Source organism: Podarcis tiliguerta, assembly GCF_965153285.1.
Source record: "Podarcis tiliguerta genome assembly, chromosome: 8".
Taxonomy (NCBI): domain Eukaryota; kingdom Metazoa; phylum Chordata; class Lepidosauria; order Squamata; family Lacertidae; genus Podarcis; species Podarcis tiliguerta.
In genome coordinates this window covers 13,930,038-13,947,190 of record NC_139541.1, presented here as the reverse complement: position 1 = coordinate 13,947,190, position 17,153 = coordinate 13,930,038, and the positions used below count along the sequence as shown (strand labels likewise).

Genomic DNA, 17,153 nt, shown 5'->3' with positions numbered 1-17,153 from the left:
AAAAGCTGCACGTGGATTGTTCATGCCTGCAGACTCCCAAAATATGTCAGCTGACAAGGGATGGTGAGGGGCCGCTGGCAGCCCGAAATGACGAATTTGCATGATTAGGAAATTTCGGGAGCGGTTAGCAGGTGATCTTCCATGGATGTTTGGAAAGCCACTGGTGTCTCGGCCTAGTGATGGCCTTTCCCTGGTGATGTGTTCACTTTAACAGCTACCAGAAGCAGATTGTGGGTGGTGTTTTGCAATGCTATTTTTCTAGAACTCGCCTCATTCTCTTATACTGGCCATGGCACCCACCTGAGAGGGGCTGGAATATTCGTTCCAGCTGAAAAAAAAGTCCTGGTGTTTAGGGTGGTTTGTTGCAGAACCATGCTGTGGCCCAATAGGTCGAGGGCTTTCTCCTTCCATCTCTCCTCCTGCTGAAGGTTGTCCTTCCTTTCCTTTCCCTGCTCCTTGCTTACGTTGCCCTATTTCATCAGTGATCACTTTCAGCTCCCGCCTTGGGTTCCCATCCCACGGATTCAGGGTTGGGCAAGCTGAGTCAAGTCTTCCTCCTACTGGGTCCCGCTGGCTCGCAGGAGGGCAGGTATGTCACAAGTTGAGCTTCCCTCACCCTTGGCAAGAGGGATGGTGACTCCACGCGGGGAAGCTGTTAGCTGCCCGGAAGCCTCTGCGGTTTGGTTGTCGTAACCAGAAGGGAGCTCCAACCAGGCCTGCTGGTTTTGCAGCAAACCAGCTCATCTAACCCCACTGTAATGAGTGCCATAATGGCTGGGGTTTCCACACTCCCTGTGTCAACACAAATTACGTGTATGAAGCAGAGGAATTATATACGCCTCTGCTTTATGGGCCGACTGCACGGGATATTTTATTCCTGGGCATTTTCTACAGCTCTTCTGGTGCCGAGCTTATATTGGGGCACATTTTTTCAGCTTTCGAATTCCACATTTGTGCTAAAATGTCGTAGCATGACTTGGGAATTCAAAAGGTATTTTGGTTAAGTCAGTGTAATTTAGTTTTCCTTGGTAAACAAAGCATGGGGGGAAATTGCATAGAAATAATGGCAAATGATGGCTAAGTGCTTGCAGTAGAACCCGTATCAGTTGCTAAAAGGCACTTCCAGCCACTGAGCCTCTGGTGACAGAGAAACAACCCCAGACTGCAAACCTCCTCCTTCAGGGGCAACACATGAGTGCCTCCAGGATTCAAGTTCAGCTTGTTTTCCCTCGTCCATTTCACCACTGCGTTCAGGCAGTGGATTAATAATAATAATAATAATAATAATAATAATAATAATAATAAAATTTATTTATATCCCGCCCTCCCCAGCCGGGCTCAGGGAGGCTAACAACAATAAAACAGTACAAAGGTAAAGCACAAACAACACTCTAAAATCATTCATTATAAAATTAATTAATTAAAATAAAATTAATAAAAGGAGACTGCAAAGCCTCTCCTGATTTCAGATCCTATGGAGAAATAGAGCTGAGTGTCATCAGCATACTCTTGACATCTTGCCCTGAAACTGCCAATGGCCACTCCCAGCTGCTTTGTGTAGATATTAAGTAGCACTGAGAATAAGGCCGTCCACTGCAGCACCCCATAATGTAAAGGGAAAGGACCCCTGGATGGTTAAAGGTAAAGGGACCCCTGACCATTAGGTCCAGTCTTGACCGACTCTGGGGTTGCGGTGCTCATCTCGCTTTATTGGCCGAGGGAGCCGGCATACAGCTTCCGGGTCATGTGGCCAGCATGACTAAGCCGCTTCTGGCGAACCAGAGCAGCGCACGGAAATGCCGTTTACCTTCCCACCGGAGTGGTACCTATTTATTTACTTGCACTTTTGATGTGCTTTTGAACTGCTAGGTTGGCAGGAGCAGGGACCGAGGTACGGGAGCTCACCCCGTCGCAGGGTTTCGAACCGCCGACCTTCTGATCGGCAAGTCCTAGGCTCTCTGGTTTAACCCACAGCGCCACCTGCATCCCCCTGGATGGTTACGCTCAGTCAAAGGCAACTATGGGCTTGCGACACTCTTCAGGCCGAGGGAGCCAGCGTTTGTCCACAGACAGCTTTCCGGGTCATGTGGCCAGCAGGACTAAACTGCTTCTGGCACAACAGGACACCGTGACAGGGTCCTTTACCTTACCATATGCAACATCCTCTGAGGAGCACGCAGACATGCCAAGAGCTGATGCCCAGGGAGTTCAATCCTCTCTGGCCCAGGTGCGTGAGTGTTTCCTATGTATGGAACTCTTGCATGAGCCCAAACCCTACCCATCGAATCCTCCTCCCACCAGCTGGTGCAGGGTGAGTTCAATCCTGTTAGGTTCTGGGCGTTCAATCCTCCTTGGGTTTCTCACACCCTCAAAGGCCACACCACCAGCTGCGTAGTGTTTAGTTTCCAAGAGATGGCGTTCCAAAGAAGAAGAAGAGTTTGGATTTGATATCCCACCTTTCACTCCCTTTAAGGAGTCTCAAAGCGGCTAACATTCTCCTTTCCCTTCCTCCCCCACAACAAACACTCTGTGAGGTGAGTGGGGCTGAGAGACTTCAGAGAAGTGTGACTGGCCCAAGGTCACCCAGCAGCTGCATGTGGAGGAGCGGAGACACGAACCCGGTTCCCCAGATTAGGAGTCTACCGCTCTTAACCACTGCACCACACTGGCTCTCACAAGCACCCAAGCCTTGCCCCTTGATGAGGGATTCAATTTGCTAGCCTTCCTAGTGGAAGTTGAATACTAGTAATGTCGCAGGAACCCCCCCCCCCCCCAAATCATTCAGTTTGTACAAACTTCACACACACTCACACACTACATGCTCTACGCTTCTGTTATAAATTCATAGAAAATCAACCATGCATCGCATTGGCACTGTTCCACTTTTAGTTTACTCCATGAAGGAAGGACTACAAAATGGGGAAGGTTTGATACAGGGCAGCCATAATCCCTTGAGCATACCAGCACATACACAGGAGCCCTGCCCAGTTGCTATGCCAACCCTGATGGTCCCAGACAGAAGACCATCAAGATCACAAAGAACTTGCATATGGGAGTGGATTCAGCACGGACTGGACAAAGGACAATAATCAGCTCTTCCCTCTGGGGGCAGGCAACTGCAAACTCCCCTCTGTCACCTGGAAAGTACTCATGGGGCGGGGGAAAGGAGGAACCAGCCAGGTGACAGGACACTCAGGTTACCACCGCAACTCCTCCCTCAACCCCTCCTTTCTGTGATGAAGGTGTGATGTATCTGAGGGGTGCTCTTAGGTTACACCCCTTCTGTGATGTATGTATGATGTTTCTGGGGGTGGTCTTGATCTACAGGGTGGCAATTTCAAAAGTCTTTATAAGGCCTTGCACACCATTTTTCTGGGTCCCTCCTCTCTCCTGCAAGTGAGGGGAGCACCCTGTTGCAACAGTTCAATAAAGGCCAAGCCTACAGGCTTCTGTTTTGCTCCAAGTAATCCTGGTTGGTGTCTTTGTTTTTGTCCAAGGGAGCCCTCGGATTTTCCCATTAACAGTAGTATCATCAAGAGTGTTGACCCATTGGAATTAATGGACCTAAGTTCGTAAGAACATCAGAAGAGCCTTCTTCCACAGTGGCCAGCCAGATACCTGTGGAAAACACACAAACAGGAACTGAGCACAAGAACACTTCCCCCTCCTGCCGTTTCCTGGAAATGGTATTCAGAAACACCATTGCCATCAATAGCCCTCTCCTGCATGAATTTGTCCGATACTTTTAAAGCCATCTAGGTTGGCGGCCGAGGGACGCGGGTGGTGTGTGGGTTAAAGCCTCAGCACCTAGGACTTGCCGATCGAAAGGTCAGCGGTTCGAATCCCCGCGGCGGGGTGCGCTCCCGTCGCTCGGTCCCAGCGCCTGCCAACCTAGCAGTTCGAAAGCACCCTCGGGTGCAAGTAGATAAATAGGGACCGCTTACCAGCGGGAAGGTAAACGGCGTTCTGTGTGCTGCACTGGCTCGCCAGATGCAGCTTGTCACGCTGGCCACGTGACCCGGAAGTGTCTGCGGACAGCGCTGGCTCCCGGCCTATAGAGTGAGATGAGCGCACAACCCTAGAGTCTGGCAAGACTGGCCCATACGGGCAGGGGTACCTTTACCTTTAGGTTGGCGGCCATCCCTGCCTCCTGGAGGATCAAGTTTCAAACTTTCACTATGTACTGCATGAAGAAATAGTTCATTTTTATTTGTCCTGAGTCATCCAATGTTCAGCTAATGTTATGTGAAAGGACGCCACTTGCACAACTGTTAGGAAGCCCTCGCTATATAAATGTTGCCGGCTATTAAATCAGATTAAGGCAGGCTTAGAGGCTGTTCTGACAGCACAAGTAGGAGGACTATTAAAGGTGACTCTTGGGCTGAACCAGGTGAGTGAGGCATCCGTGCATGTGGGGCGTCAGGGTGAGAAAGCCAGAGAGGTACCTTTCACTCTTTCGTAACATCAGAACCCATAGGCATCCAGCGAGGCTGGATTCAGGATACACAAAAGGAAGGACTTCTTTACACAGAGAGCATGGCTAAACTATGGAACTCACTGCCACAGGATTTAGTGATGGCCGCTAACTGGGATGGTTATAAAAAAGGGAGTAGAGAATGCACTTGGAGGCAGCAATGCTTCTGAATACCAGTTGCTTAAGAAACTGCAGGAGGGGAAAACGCTCTTGTTCTCGGGCAGTTTTGCCCTCCCCCCCCATGTATTTTTTTGAGCCCCCTCCCCGGGTCCCTTCAATGTTCAAAGAGTGTGTGTTTCCTCCCCCCTGACTCCTTGTGATGCCGTGTGTGCAACTTCAGGATGTTGTGTCGGGCCCCCTCCATCAACTAGAGAAGACGGTGCCTCTGATAGCGCTTGGACCAATGAAGTCATAGAATTGTAGAGTTGGAAGGGACTCCAAGGGTCATCTAGTCCAACCCCATGCAATGCAGGGTTCAAATGATCAGAAAGGAGATTCCGACCAAACATCAGAAAGGACCTCCTGGTATTAAGAGCTGTTCGACAGCAGAACCAACTCACTTGGAAGGTGGTGGACTCACCTTCATTGGAGGTATCTAAGCAAAGGTTGGGTGGCCATTTATCAGGGATTCTTTAGCTGTGGTTTCTGTGTTGCTGGGGGTTGGACTAGATGACCCTGGGGGTTCCGTTACAACTCTACAACTCTAGGATACTACTATCCATGTTCTGCTGCCTGTGGTGAATTTTTGATCACATTATAGCAGCAGTTTTCAACCTGTGGGTCCCCAGATGTTGTTGGACTACAACTCCCATCATCCCTGGCCACTGGTGATGAGCAAAGTGATGAGCAAAGCCTGACTACTCACCTTCTTTGGTGATCCCTCATAGCCAAGTAAGATTGCCTTCCACAAACATGGTTTTAACAGTGAGTCCATATGTGACCGTGGAGTCCAATTCTGGATCCACACGTCCTTCCACAGTGGGGACATAGGTTTCTGGGTGGGAGTTGATCATGGTGAGGGTTTGCCAAGCGTGCCTTCCTCTTAGCACGTTTCTCCCTTTCGTCCTGAGTTTGAGCGTCTTCAAAGCCCATGACACCTTTGGTAAAGGCTGTTCTCCAACTGGAGCGCTCGCAGGCCAGTGTTTCCCAGTTGTCAGTGTTTATCCTACACTTTTTTAGATTTGCCTGGAGAGAGTCTTTAAACCTCTCTTCTTGACCACCAGTATTACGCTTTCCATTTTAAAGTTGGGAATAGAGTAGTTGCTTTGGAAGACGATCATCAGGCATCCGCACAACATGACCAGTCCAATGAAGTTAATGTTGAAGAATCATCGCTTCAACACTGGCGATCTTTGCTTCTTCCAGTAAACGGGCATTAGTTTGCCTGTCTTCCCGGGTGATGTGTAAAATGTTCAGGGACACTCGGCTATGCCTCTGGGCATCCTGCAGGTGGTAGCATTTCACCACTTACCTGAGACTTAGTTGTTTTTTTCAGATTGCAATTCAGTATCTCGGGGAGACTCACTGCTCTGTGCAGCAAGTTCAGTCTGTGGCATCTCTGGCTAAGGCTGGGCAAGACCCTCGCTTGAAACCACTGAGAGTTACAGCTGGTCAGTGGAGACAATACTGAGTGGGGCATCTGGCCCAACCTGCTGCAATGCAGATATCAGAGCTAAAGGATCCTGGACACATAGCCATCCAATGTCTGTTTCAAAACCTCCAATGAAGGCGAGGTCACCATGTGAGGAAGCCTGTTCTGCTGTCAATCAGCTCCTTCACTGGAGGTTTTTTAAACAGAAGTTGGATGGCCATGTGTCAGGATTTCTTTGCTTGCGACACCTGAAATTCAGGGGGTTGAGCTAGACTAAAGGTAAAGGGACCCCTGACCATTAGGTCCAGCCATGACTGACTCTGGGGTTGCGGCGCTCATCTCGCTTTATTGGCTGAGGGAGCCGGTGTATAGCTTCTGGGTCATGTGGCCAGCATGACTAAGCCGCTTCTGGTGAACCAGAGCAGCGCACGGAAATGCTGTTTACCTTCCCGCCGGAGCGGTACCAATTTATCTACTTGCACTTTGACGTGCTTTCAAACTGCTAGGTTGGCAGGAGCAGGGACTGAGCAACGGGAGCTCACCCCATTGCAGGGATTCGAACCGCTGACCTTCTGATCGGCAAGTCCTAGGCTCTGTGGTTTAACCCACAGCGCCACCTGCATCTCTAGAGCTAGACATAAAGGTAAAGGGGACCCCTGACCATTAGGTCCAGTCATGACCGACTCTGGGGTTGCGGCGCTCATCTCGCTCTATGGGCCAAGGGAGCCGGCGTTTGCCCACAGACAGCTTCCAGGTCATGTGGCCAGCATGACTAAGTGGCTTCTGGTGAACCAGAGCAGCGCACGGAAACGCCGTTTACCTTCCTGCCGGAGCGGTACCTATTTATCTACTTGCACTTTGACGTGCTTTCAAACTGCTAGGTTGGCAGGAGCAGGGACCGAGCAACGGGAGCTCACCCTGTCGCAGGGATTCGAACCGCCGACCTTCTGATCAGCAAGTCCTAGGCTCTGTGGTTTAACCCACAGAGCTAGACTAGGCATAGGCAAACTTGGCCCTCCAGATGTTTTTGGCCTACAACTCCCATGATCCCTAGCTAGCAGGACCAGTGGTCAGGGATGATGGGAACTGTAGTCCCAAAACATCTGGAGGGCCGAGTTTGCCTATACCTGAGCTAGACGACCCTTGGGGTCTTTTTCAACTTGACAGTTCTATGATTTTATTATTCTATGTGCCCCCCCCCCCAAATTGTGAGCATAACAAAAATATGAATCCATTTCAAACGGGTCTGCTGGTTCAGGCCAGTGTTTTGAGCAAGGTCATGGAAGATGATTCATCTGGTTTGTATTGGTGCCAGAGTCCTCTCTTATCGCTCTCCGCTGCCCTCCCCCTCTTGTCAAGTCTTTCCTTAAAGAGCTAATTTATCCGGGGCGAGCAAATGTGTGGAACATCTCAGCCGTACACTGCACCAGGGAGACTTCTTCTCTCGGAAATAATGGTTGGGGAAATTGCATGTAATTGAAAAGCCTTAATGACATTAGTGTAATGAGGAGGACCGGTGGCTCGAGAAGATAAAAAGCCCCGGCTTGGCTGCTTTGCTGCCCTCATTCCAGGCCTTCTCGCCTGGGAAAGAGAGAGGACGGAGGTTTAGGAGCGCACAGAAAGATGCAGAAAGGCAGTTTGGCGTAGTGGTTGGGATGAAGAAACCTGGGAGACCTGGGTTCATATCCTGACTCGGCCATAAAGCCATAATGACCATGGGCCAGTGTCTCCACCTATCAGGGGTGTTATGAGGGCAAAATGGGGCTCGGGGTGAGGAGAAGCATGTATACCACCTTGAGGGCAAAATGAGATAAATGTAATAAATAAAATAAATGAAGATGGCTTGAGGGAAACAAACTAGGCACCCACACCTTACCTTTCAAAGTTGGGATGGGTGGGGGAAGGAGGATCTGGAGGAAGGACTGGTCTGTTTTGTTGGGTCCCAAGCAGGATCAGAACCCAGAATTCCCTAGGAGAAGACCACCTTACTGTTGTAATATAAAGTTACTGACGCACACTTGTGTGTATGAAAGGGTTAACTTTGCAAGTGAGTGTGGCTTAGCAGGCTCTTGGCAGGCTCTGCTTCCCCACTTCTCAATCTTTTTCTCTTTATGCTTGGTGGAAGAAGGAAAAATGGATCCATGCGGCCTGTGGCTCCCAGCTACAAGAAAAACCAAAGGAACCGAATCTCTCCAAAAGGGAGATTTTACAGCCTGCTACCCCAAAGATTGCATTATCATTTTTGTAAGGAAACTAAGTACTTTTAAAGCCGTTTGGAAACTTTCTTCTTCGTTTCACTGCCAGGAGATGGAGATTTGTTTGTTGTATCTTCTGGAAACTTTGTGAGTAAAATATTCTCTTACCTGCAAAGCTAAGTGTCTGTGATTTATTCTAGCCTAAGTATTTTTGTGGGGAACATTTGTTTAAGGGTGGGTGAGGGCTGATGTAAATCTAACCAAGTTTTAATGTGCTTGGAGCAATCACCATTGTACTTAACTCTGCTATGGAGAGTAGGACTCTCTTTTCCAAACCTCTCTCTCCAACACTTCCTCCATGCAGATAGGATATGAGGACTCTGGGACCTCTTCCTCTAAAACCTTTGTCGACCTCATTGCCACATTTTCAACTTTATTTCAATGAGGACTCGTAGCTTCTTTTTTTTTAGAAAGAAAAAGAAGAGAGGCAAAAGAAGAAAACAAACCAGAGTTGTCAGGATTCTGCACCTTCCATTACTTCTAAATTGGCTTGGATGGAAAAATACCAGATAGAATCTGAGATGTCACCAACAACCCAACATGCGTGCCCGATATCGACCTTCCCAATGGAATTTTTCTTAGCTCATTCAATGCTTTTATTTTTATGTTGCCTACCATATTCATCTGTCTCATATGTGATTCTATGTACCACAATGTGTTCTAATATTAGTCTAGTGCATATCTGTTTTATAATCCACTACTGTCACTATATATTGAATTATTATTTCTACTTGGTAACAACGCATGGTTACAGGCTCTGTTGACTTTAGTGTTTTTTTTAATATTTGAGACTGGCCGCTCCTGTGTGTTTCTGAACATTCTATGACATCACGGAAGCTCAGCCAGTGGCTGGGCAGAGGAGATAGGTTTGGGACAGGCCATCCACAGACAACAAACCCTTCTCATGTAGGCCTTGGTGATAACAAAACAGAACTATTGGTCCCACGTGGACCCAAACTGTCCTGCTCACTGAATCTTCCCCCAAAGCATTTGACAGTAAGTGGCCTTCTCTGGCCTCACCTGGAGAGGTCTTTTTCTTTGCCTCTGCCCTCTCTCTGTTGGGATTTCCTCCTTAAGTGGTGAATTGCTGCTCTAGTTTTCAGGAGGCTGTTTTTCACTTTAAGGTGGAGCGAAATATCTGCCTGAGTTAAAAAATCTATAGCTCCCAGCACTGCTAAAAAATTCATAAGGCTTAATAAAACTCTGTGTTATTGCAGCAGAGGGGCTGGGGCTGGGGACGGGGTGGAGTGTGTGTGGAGAATGGAGAAGCAGGAACAGCCCAGCTTCTTCTTGAAGTCTTGGGCGACCCGCCACCGTTTTGAAAAGAGGACATTTTGGTGCCTCCAACTTATAATTTGAGGAAGAGGAGAAATCTCTTCCTCTGTCTCGTAGGATGGTAAGAAGAGCAGACAGGAACTAGCCAATGGCTTCTCTGCTTGGGCATCCTGTGGGAAACCAGCAAGCAGGATTCGACCTCAAGAGCCCTCTCCCCTCGTGTGGTTTCCGGCAATTGTTATTCAGAAGCATTGCTGCCTCCCAACAGTGGAGTGTAGTCGGCCATCATGGCTTTTAGCTATCAGCAGCCTTCTCTTCTATGGATTTGTCTAATCCTCTTCCATGAATTCGTCTAATCCTCTTAGTTGGTGTCCACCACTGCCTCATGTGGCAGGGAGTTCCATAGGTTCAGCAGGTGCCGTGTGGACTTTCTTTTATCTCTCCCGAATCTTCCATTGCCCATCAAACTTCCATTCCATCGTAGGAACAAAGGATAGCTATGGCACATCTAGCACGGGTTAGCAGGACCTCTGCAGGGTTTCTGGCACTGAGACCTTCAAAACAACAACAACAACAGTAATAATAATAATACCTTTATTGTCAATGTACAACCTGTGTACAATGAAATTAAGCAAGCCTTACCCCCCACAAACACTCAATCTGTTTACCAGCTCCATCTGGTACGCAGGCTGAGACCCTACCTGCCCGCAGACTGTCTCGCCAGAGTGCTGCATGCTCTAGTTATCTCCCACTTGGACTACTGCAACATGCTCTATCTGGGGCTACCTTTGAAGGTGACCTGGAAACTACAACTAATCCAGAATGCGACAGCTAGACTGGTGACTGGGAGCAGCCGAGACCACATAACACCGGTCTTGAAAGACCTACATTGGCTCCCAGTATGTTTCCGAGCACAATTCAAAGTGTTGGTGCTGACCTTTAAAGCCCTAAACGGCCTCGGTCCAGTATACCTGAAGGAGCGTCTCCACCTCCATCGTTCTGCCTGGACGCTGAGGTCCAGCACCGAGGGCCTTCTGGCGGTTCCCTCACTGCGAGAAGCCAAGTTACAGGGAACCATGCAGAGGGCCTTCTCGGTAGTGGCGCCCTCCCTGTGGAACGCCCTCCCACCAGATGTCAAAGAGAACAACAACTACCAGACTTTTAGAAGACAGCTGAAGGCAGCCCTGTTTAGGGAAGCTTTTAATGTTTAATGTATTACAGTATTTTAATATTTTTTTGGAAGATGCCCAGAGTGGCTGGGGAAGCCCAGCCAGATGGGCAGGGTATAAACAAACAAACAAACAAACAAACAAACAAATAAAATAAAAAATCTCATTGCACTCTGTGTGCTTGGGGCATTCTAGTCATAGGGAAACATTTTGCTATCATTTCCACAGGGGGAGGACAAGTCAAGGAAGAAATCCAATTGCTGGAGTGAGGTGGCCCACCCATGTTTTCAGCAGGGCCAGGAAATGTGGACACATGCCCTGCATATAGAAGTGCCCAGGTTTTCGATAGGAATGTAGAGATCTGCCTTATACGGAGTCAGACCATTGGGTCCATCTAGCTCCATACTGCCTACACTGACTGGCAGGCACGAGTCACTCACAGCCCCACCTGGAAGATGCCGTTGGAGACGGAACCCAGGGCCTTCTGCATGCAGAGCAGTTGCTCTGCCAACAGAGATGCAGTCTTTCATCTCCCTCTTTTCTTCCCTTTCTCCGCTTCAGAGACTGCAGGAAGTTCCTTGTGAGAAGGACTCTGCCAGGCGCCCAGAGGCCTTGTTGAACAGCAGAAAGCATCATGAGCGCCACAAGCTGGCTGCATCTGTTGCCTTGGAAACTGCTGCACATGTGGCCACCTGTCCCAGTTTCTGCGCTAGAGTCAGTCACCCTTGGTGCAGAAGATTAAACTAAACACAACAAAGCATCCAGGGCCTTCTGTGTATGTGGGTGTGTAGGAAGGAAGGAAGGAAGTGGGTGGAAACAAGGAGAGTCAAGGCTTCTGCAAGAATTACCGTATTTTTTGCTCTATAAGACTCACTTTTTCCCTCCTAAAAAGTAAGGGGAAATGTGTGTGCGTCTTATGGAGCGAATGCAGGCTGCTAAGCTATCCCAGAAGCCAGAACAGCAAGAGGGATTGCTGCGCAGTGAAAGCAGAGACCCCTCTTGCTGTTCTGGCTTCTGAGATTCAGAATATTTTTTTCTTGTTTTCCTTCTCCAAAAACTAGGTGGGTCTTGTGGTCAGGTGCATCTTATAGAGTGAAAAGTACGGTAAGTCGGACTCACATGATGAAGCGCCATCACCTTCCCCCAAGGTAAAAGGGTAGTCCGGTAAAGGATTCTGGGGGGTGTTGCCCTGTCCGAAGCCTATGGAGGTGTGGGCCTAAGGCACGCCCCCGAGCGGTGACCCCGGGGGGATCCTAGTTGACGTACTTCAGCAGGACTCCCCCCATTGGTGGTTAACCCTTACCGGTTTTCATGCAATTGGGCGGAAGCCGGTTAGTTGATAGGAACCTATGCCTAAGCCAATACCACTCAATTCCTGCAATCAATAAAGTTGTGGCCTTTTACGCCCATTAACCTTAAATAACGTGTCCGTTGTCTTTATTTCACAAGGGGGGAGGGGGACTCGCCACGCAAGGCAGCTTCTTGTGTTCCTAAAACAGATCCATCCACTTCCACGTGAGTAAAGGTGAGCCCTGAAAAATGGTGCTTTGCACCATCATAGAATGGTAGAGTCGGAAGGGACCCCACGAGTCATCTACTCCAACCTCGTGCAATGCAGAAACCGAGAATCCCCGACAATTGGCTATCCAAGTGTTTAAAAAACTCAGCTTTTACCTGCCCTTCTTTGCGGTTTCCTCTCTCCTCATCCTAAAAGCAGGCTAAAAGTTTGGGTAATACAGAAACGTATTTAGACACAATCAATGAGCTGATTAATTGATGAAAAAATAGATGATTAATCAAAAAGCAGCCGCCTTCCAACCCAGCCCTAATTTTGCAATCCTTTGTGCAGCGAGGTGGTTGCCGCCCACAGATCTATCGGAGGGAGATTCCCTGGTAGTTAATCAGCCGGTGTTGTCAATAACTTGCAGAGATGAATGAACCAGTGGAGGAAATCATTGAGTTGGTGGTTTTGGTTTTTTGTTTTGCAGAGAAATGGGCTTGAAAAGGAACACCAGCAAGGAGGAACAGTTCCTCCAGTTCCACCTCTTTGTACCTTGCAAAAGACCCACTGCTGTTTCTGCAGCAGGGTTCCTGTCTGCTGCATCCTAAAGTCACCCAATCACCCTGGAGAAGGCATGCAGGAAACGAGCTGTTCCGTATCCTTCAAAGCTAAGCATTTAGGAGCACTGAAAATGCAAGCTTCCAAGAGAACGGTGTGCACCTTTTTATGTCATGCAGTGAAACTTCCAAGTAAACCCCACACAAATCTGGAGTGAAGTCCCTAAGATGTTTGGATGGTGCCTTGTACACCTCCTTCCTGCCACTCCTGCAGCTAAGCTGGTGCCAAATAGTTATTTATTTATTGCATTTATATACCCCCTTTATGGGATGCGGGTGGCACTGTGGGTTAAACCACAGAACCTAGGACTTGCCGATCAGAAGGTTGGTGGTTCGAATCCCCGCGATGTGGTGAGCTCCCGTTGTTCGGTCCCTGCTCCTGCCAACCTAGCCGTTCGAAAGCACGTCAAAGTGCAAGTAGATAAATAGGTACCACTCCAGCGGGAAGGTAAACGGTGTTTCTGTACGCTGCTCTGGTTCGCCAGAAGCGGCTTAGTCATGCTGGCCACATGACCCGGAAGCTGTACGCTGGCTCCCTCGGCCAATAAAGCGAGATGAGCGCTGCAACCCCAGAGTTGGCCGCGACTGGACCTAATGGTCAGGGATCCCTTTACCCTTTACCTTTATACCCACTTTATCTTCCAAGCAGCTCAAGGTGGTGTACATTGCCCCCCATTTCATCCTCACAACAACCCTGTGAGGTAGGTTAGGCTAAGAGATGGTGACTGGCCCAAGGTCTCCCAGTGAGCTTCATGGCTGAGTGGGGATTCGAACCCTGGTCTCCCAGGTCATAGCCCAACACTCTGACCATTATGCCACACTGTCTCATCAACATATTGCTCTGCTTTCCATTGGACCACATCAGCGAGGCTTAGAGGGGAGTCTGGGCATCTGGACAGCCCAGGACCTCCATACACACTGCCCAATCTTGCAACCCAGGAAAGATAATTGGGTGCTGCTAATGCAGCAAAAATAATGTAGGAGGCAGCAGTTGTGAGTTACCAGTAACTGCAGCCACAGCAGGCGCCGTGATTCTCCCGTGGTTTGACTTCACCCTTGGAGGCAAACTCCATTGTGTCCTGTGTGTGCGCCCACTGACATGTGCGCATACACACACACATAAAATCTGCCAGATCTCAATGTACATTCAGGCTCATTTCCAGTGCCCTTTCCTTCTCAAAAGCATGTTTTGCAGGTGGAAGTATGGATGGCAATGAATGAGGTTTTCGCTCTCTCTCTTTTGCCTTGGCTTGTCCAGCCTCTCCACTTCAATTTGCTATAAATTGCTCTACTCTCTGCCAAATGTGTGACAGCAAAGAGAGATCCCCTTGGCTCGGTGCCGGCCTCGTGGATATAATCTCAGCTGCCAATCCAAGCGCGCCAAGGTGAGGGAAACCATAGCTGTCAAGCGTCCCTTATTTAGCGGGACAGTCCCTTATCCCAGCGCCATGTCCTGCTGCTGTCCTTTATTGATGATGTCCCTTAAATTTCCTGGGTTTCAAAGGAAGCAGCTCCTCTCCCTCCCTCCCTGCCGGCCAGGGAGGAGGGAGGCTCCAACTGTGTTGCTTGGCTGCATTGCTCACCCAATAAGGAGTCTAAGAACGACTGGGGGGTGGAGCTTGCATGCCTTGTGCCGATCAAATTGGCCGTGTTGCCTGGGGACTCGCCTTTGCTCAGCACTTCCCAGCGGAGAGGTGACAGTGGTTTTCCTTGTTATGGGTAGCTCCCATAGCACAGCAACACTTTGTCGGGTTGCTGCGCTATGGGAACCACCACTTGAGGCTTCGTTTGGCTGCTGGTTGACTAAAATCCCTTATTTTGGCTGCTGATCCCTTATTTTCGAGGCTGCTGGTCCCTTATTTTCAAATCTGTAAGTTGACAGCTATGGGGAAACATGTCACTGGCAAGAGCATAAAAGGAGCCCTGAAGCTGCATCAGGCCAGGGGCCCATCTATTCCGGCACCCTCGTCTCGCAGCCGTCAGCCAGACGCCCTGATAAGAAGCCCACAAGCAGGACCTGAGTGTGAGAGCTGCTCTCCCCTCCTGCAATCCCCAGCATCTGGAATTCAGAAGCATTACTGCCTCTGAACATGGAGGAAGAGCATAGCCATATGTCATGGGAAGAGGGTGAAATATAGTGTTAAGGTGGGGGAAATGAGTATCATGAGACTGGTACGGAGGGTTGAAATATTGAAGTGCCCAGGAGTCTTTTTTTTTTTTTTTTTTTAAAAAGGGAGACTGTTCATTGGGTCCAGGCAGTAAGCATGTAGGCAGGAAAATGAGCATCTGTGAGCATGTGCAAAGTGCCTTTCTCTCACTACTGAATAATTGCAGCCATTGGAGGAAAGGTTCTTAAGTTAGCAGACTAGGATGGCCAGCTAGGCTGTGGGCTTCAAATGTCGTTGGGTTCCAACTCTTGTCAGCCCCATCAAGCATGGCCAGTGGTCAGAGATGACTTAAAATGGTGTTAATATTGGGTCATTAAATTATAATCTCACCCGTCTTTGATCACATTTTAACCAGCGGTGACAGGTGAGCAATGGGACGAGTGGGCAGAAGGCAGGGAGCCCAAACATTAATTGAAGCCAGATAGGTGGAGCTAGGGGGACGCAGGTGGCGCTGTGGGTTAAACCACAGAGCCTAGGACTTGCCGATCAGAAGGGCGGTGGTTCGAATCCCCGCAACAGGGTGTGCTCCTGTTGCTTGGTCCCAGCTCCTGCCAACCTAGCAGTTCGAAAGCACCTCAAAGTGCAAGTAGATAAATAGGTACCGCTCCGGTGAGAAGGTAAACAGCGTTTCCGTGTGCTGCTCTGGTTCACCAGAAGTGGCTTAGTCATGCTGGCCACATGACCCCGAAGCTGTACACCGGCTCCCTTGGCCAATAAAGCGAGATGAGCGCTGCAACCCCAGAGTCGGTCACGACTGGACCTAATGGTCAGGGGTCCCTTTACCTTTACCTATAACTCATTAGCAGAGTACGTACATCACAGACAGAAGGTCCCAGGTTCAATCCCCATTGGCATCTTGAGGTAGGTCTGCAAATCCCCTTCTCTGAAACCCTGAAGGGCTGCTGCCGGCCAGTGTAGGAAATATCAAACTAGAAGTGGACTGTGGCTGTGACTCAGTATAAGACAGCTTTATACCTCCATGTAGGATCTTCTCCATATTCCAGACGGGCCGCCTAAACCGGAATTATCACTACATAATGATAATCTTTATGGAAGCCATTTAAGAGGGGAGCCTAATCTGTTTTTATGAGGTGACTTTTGAAACTTTCAGTGCTGGGCGATGGGGACAGGCGAGGAATATTAAGAGGCAGGGAGGGGTGTGTATGTGCGTGTGTGTGTGAGTGAGTGAGTGAGTGTGGGAGAGAGAAATCTGCAATCTAGTGGCTGCTTCTCCCTGTTAATTGGACACCTAATCCCTGTAGGGTTGAGACAGCAGCGTGGTTCCCTGGGATGGGAATGAGGAAGGGCGTCCAATTAGTAGAGTTTCATTCAATTGAGGATGGATTGCAATGCAGGTGATTCAGGGAAATGGGGGGGGGATTGAAATGTATGACAGGTGAGACCCCCGCCAATTCCCTTCTCCCTGGCTCATTTGTGGGCCAAATTACCTGTGAGGGTCCTCCCCCCCATCACTGTCGGTCGCCCGTCTCCTTTTGGAGACGATGAGTTTGGGATTATCAGCGCCTTTGCATACATCGGCTCCGAATTGTCATGCAAATTGTAAGTGCTGCTTTGTTCAGCCTCGTGGAGCTTCTGGTAAACAAAGCCCCCCAGATGCGCTCCGGATTTAAGTGCAGGGACATAAAGTCAGGCAGGCTGTCATTCCTCGCCTGTCCTTGAAAAATAAAGGCAGGGAGGATTGTCGAGCTGGAGAAAAGTTGCAGGAAAGGGGGACTGAAACGATCAAGAAGGAGCTGGAGAGAATCCCTTGTGTGGGGATATATAGTTATGACTCCTTGGCTTTTAAGGTGTGTTTTTTTTTTGGGGGGGGGGTGCTGTGAAGAAGGGGCACAATAAGATTATGCAGCGGATCAAATGAGGGGTGGTTGTTTTCCTCCTCCCTCTCATATAATACAGTGGTACCTCGGGTTAAGAACTTAATTCATTCTGGAGGTCTGTTCTTAACCTGAAACTGTTCTTAACCTGAAGCACCACTTTAGCTAATGGGTCCTTCTGCTGCTGCGCCGCCGGAGCACGGTTTCTGTTCATCCTGAAGCAAAGTTCTTAACCCGAGGTAATATTTCTGGGTTAGCAGAGTCTGCA

At 49.1% G+C, this 17,153-nt stretch overlaps 1 long non-coding RNA gene across 1 annotated transcript; it reads left to right on the top strand.

Moving 5' to 3' along the window:
* Positions 1-3,526: 3,526 nt before the first annotated feature.
* Positions 3,527-11,192, top strand: LOC310683990. The gene is made up of 3 exons (XR_014514629.1): positions 3,527-3,759; positions 4,130-4,390; positions 10,993-11,192. It is a non-coding gene; the product is annotated as an uncharacterized lncRNA (long non-coding RNA).
* Positions 11,193-17,153: the final 5,961 nt, after the last annotated feature.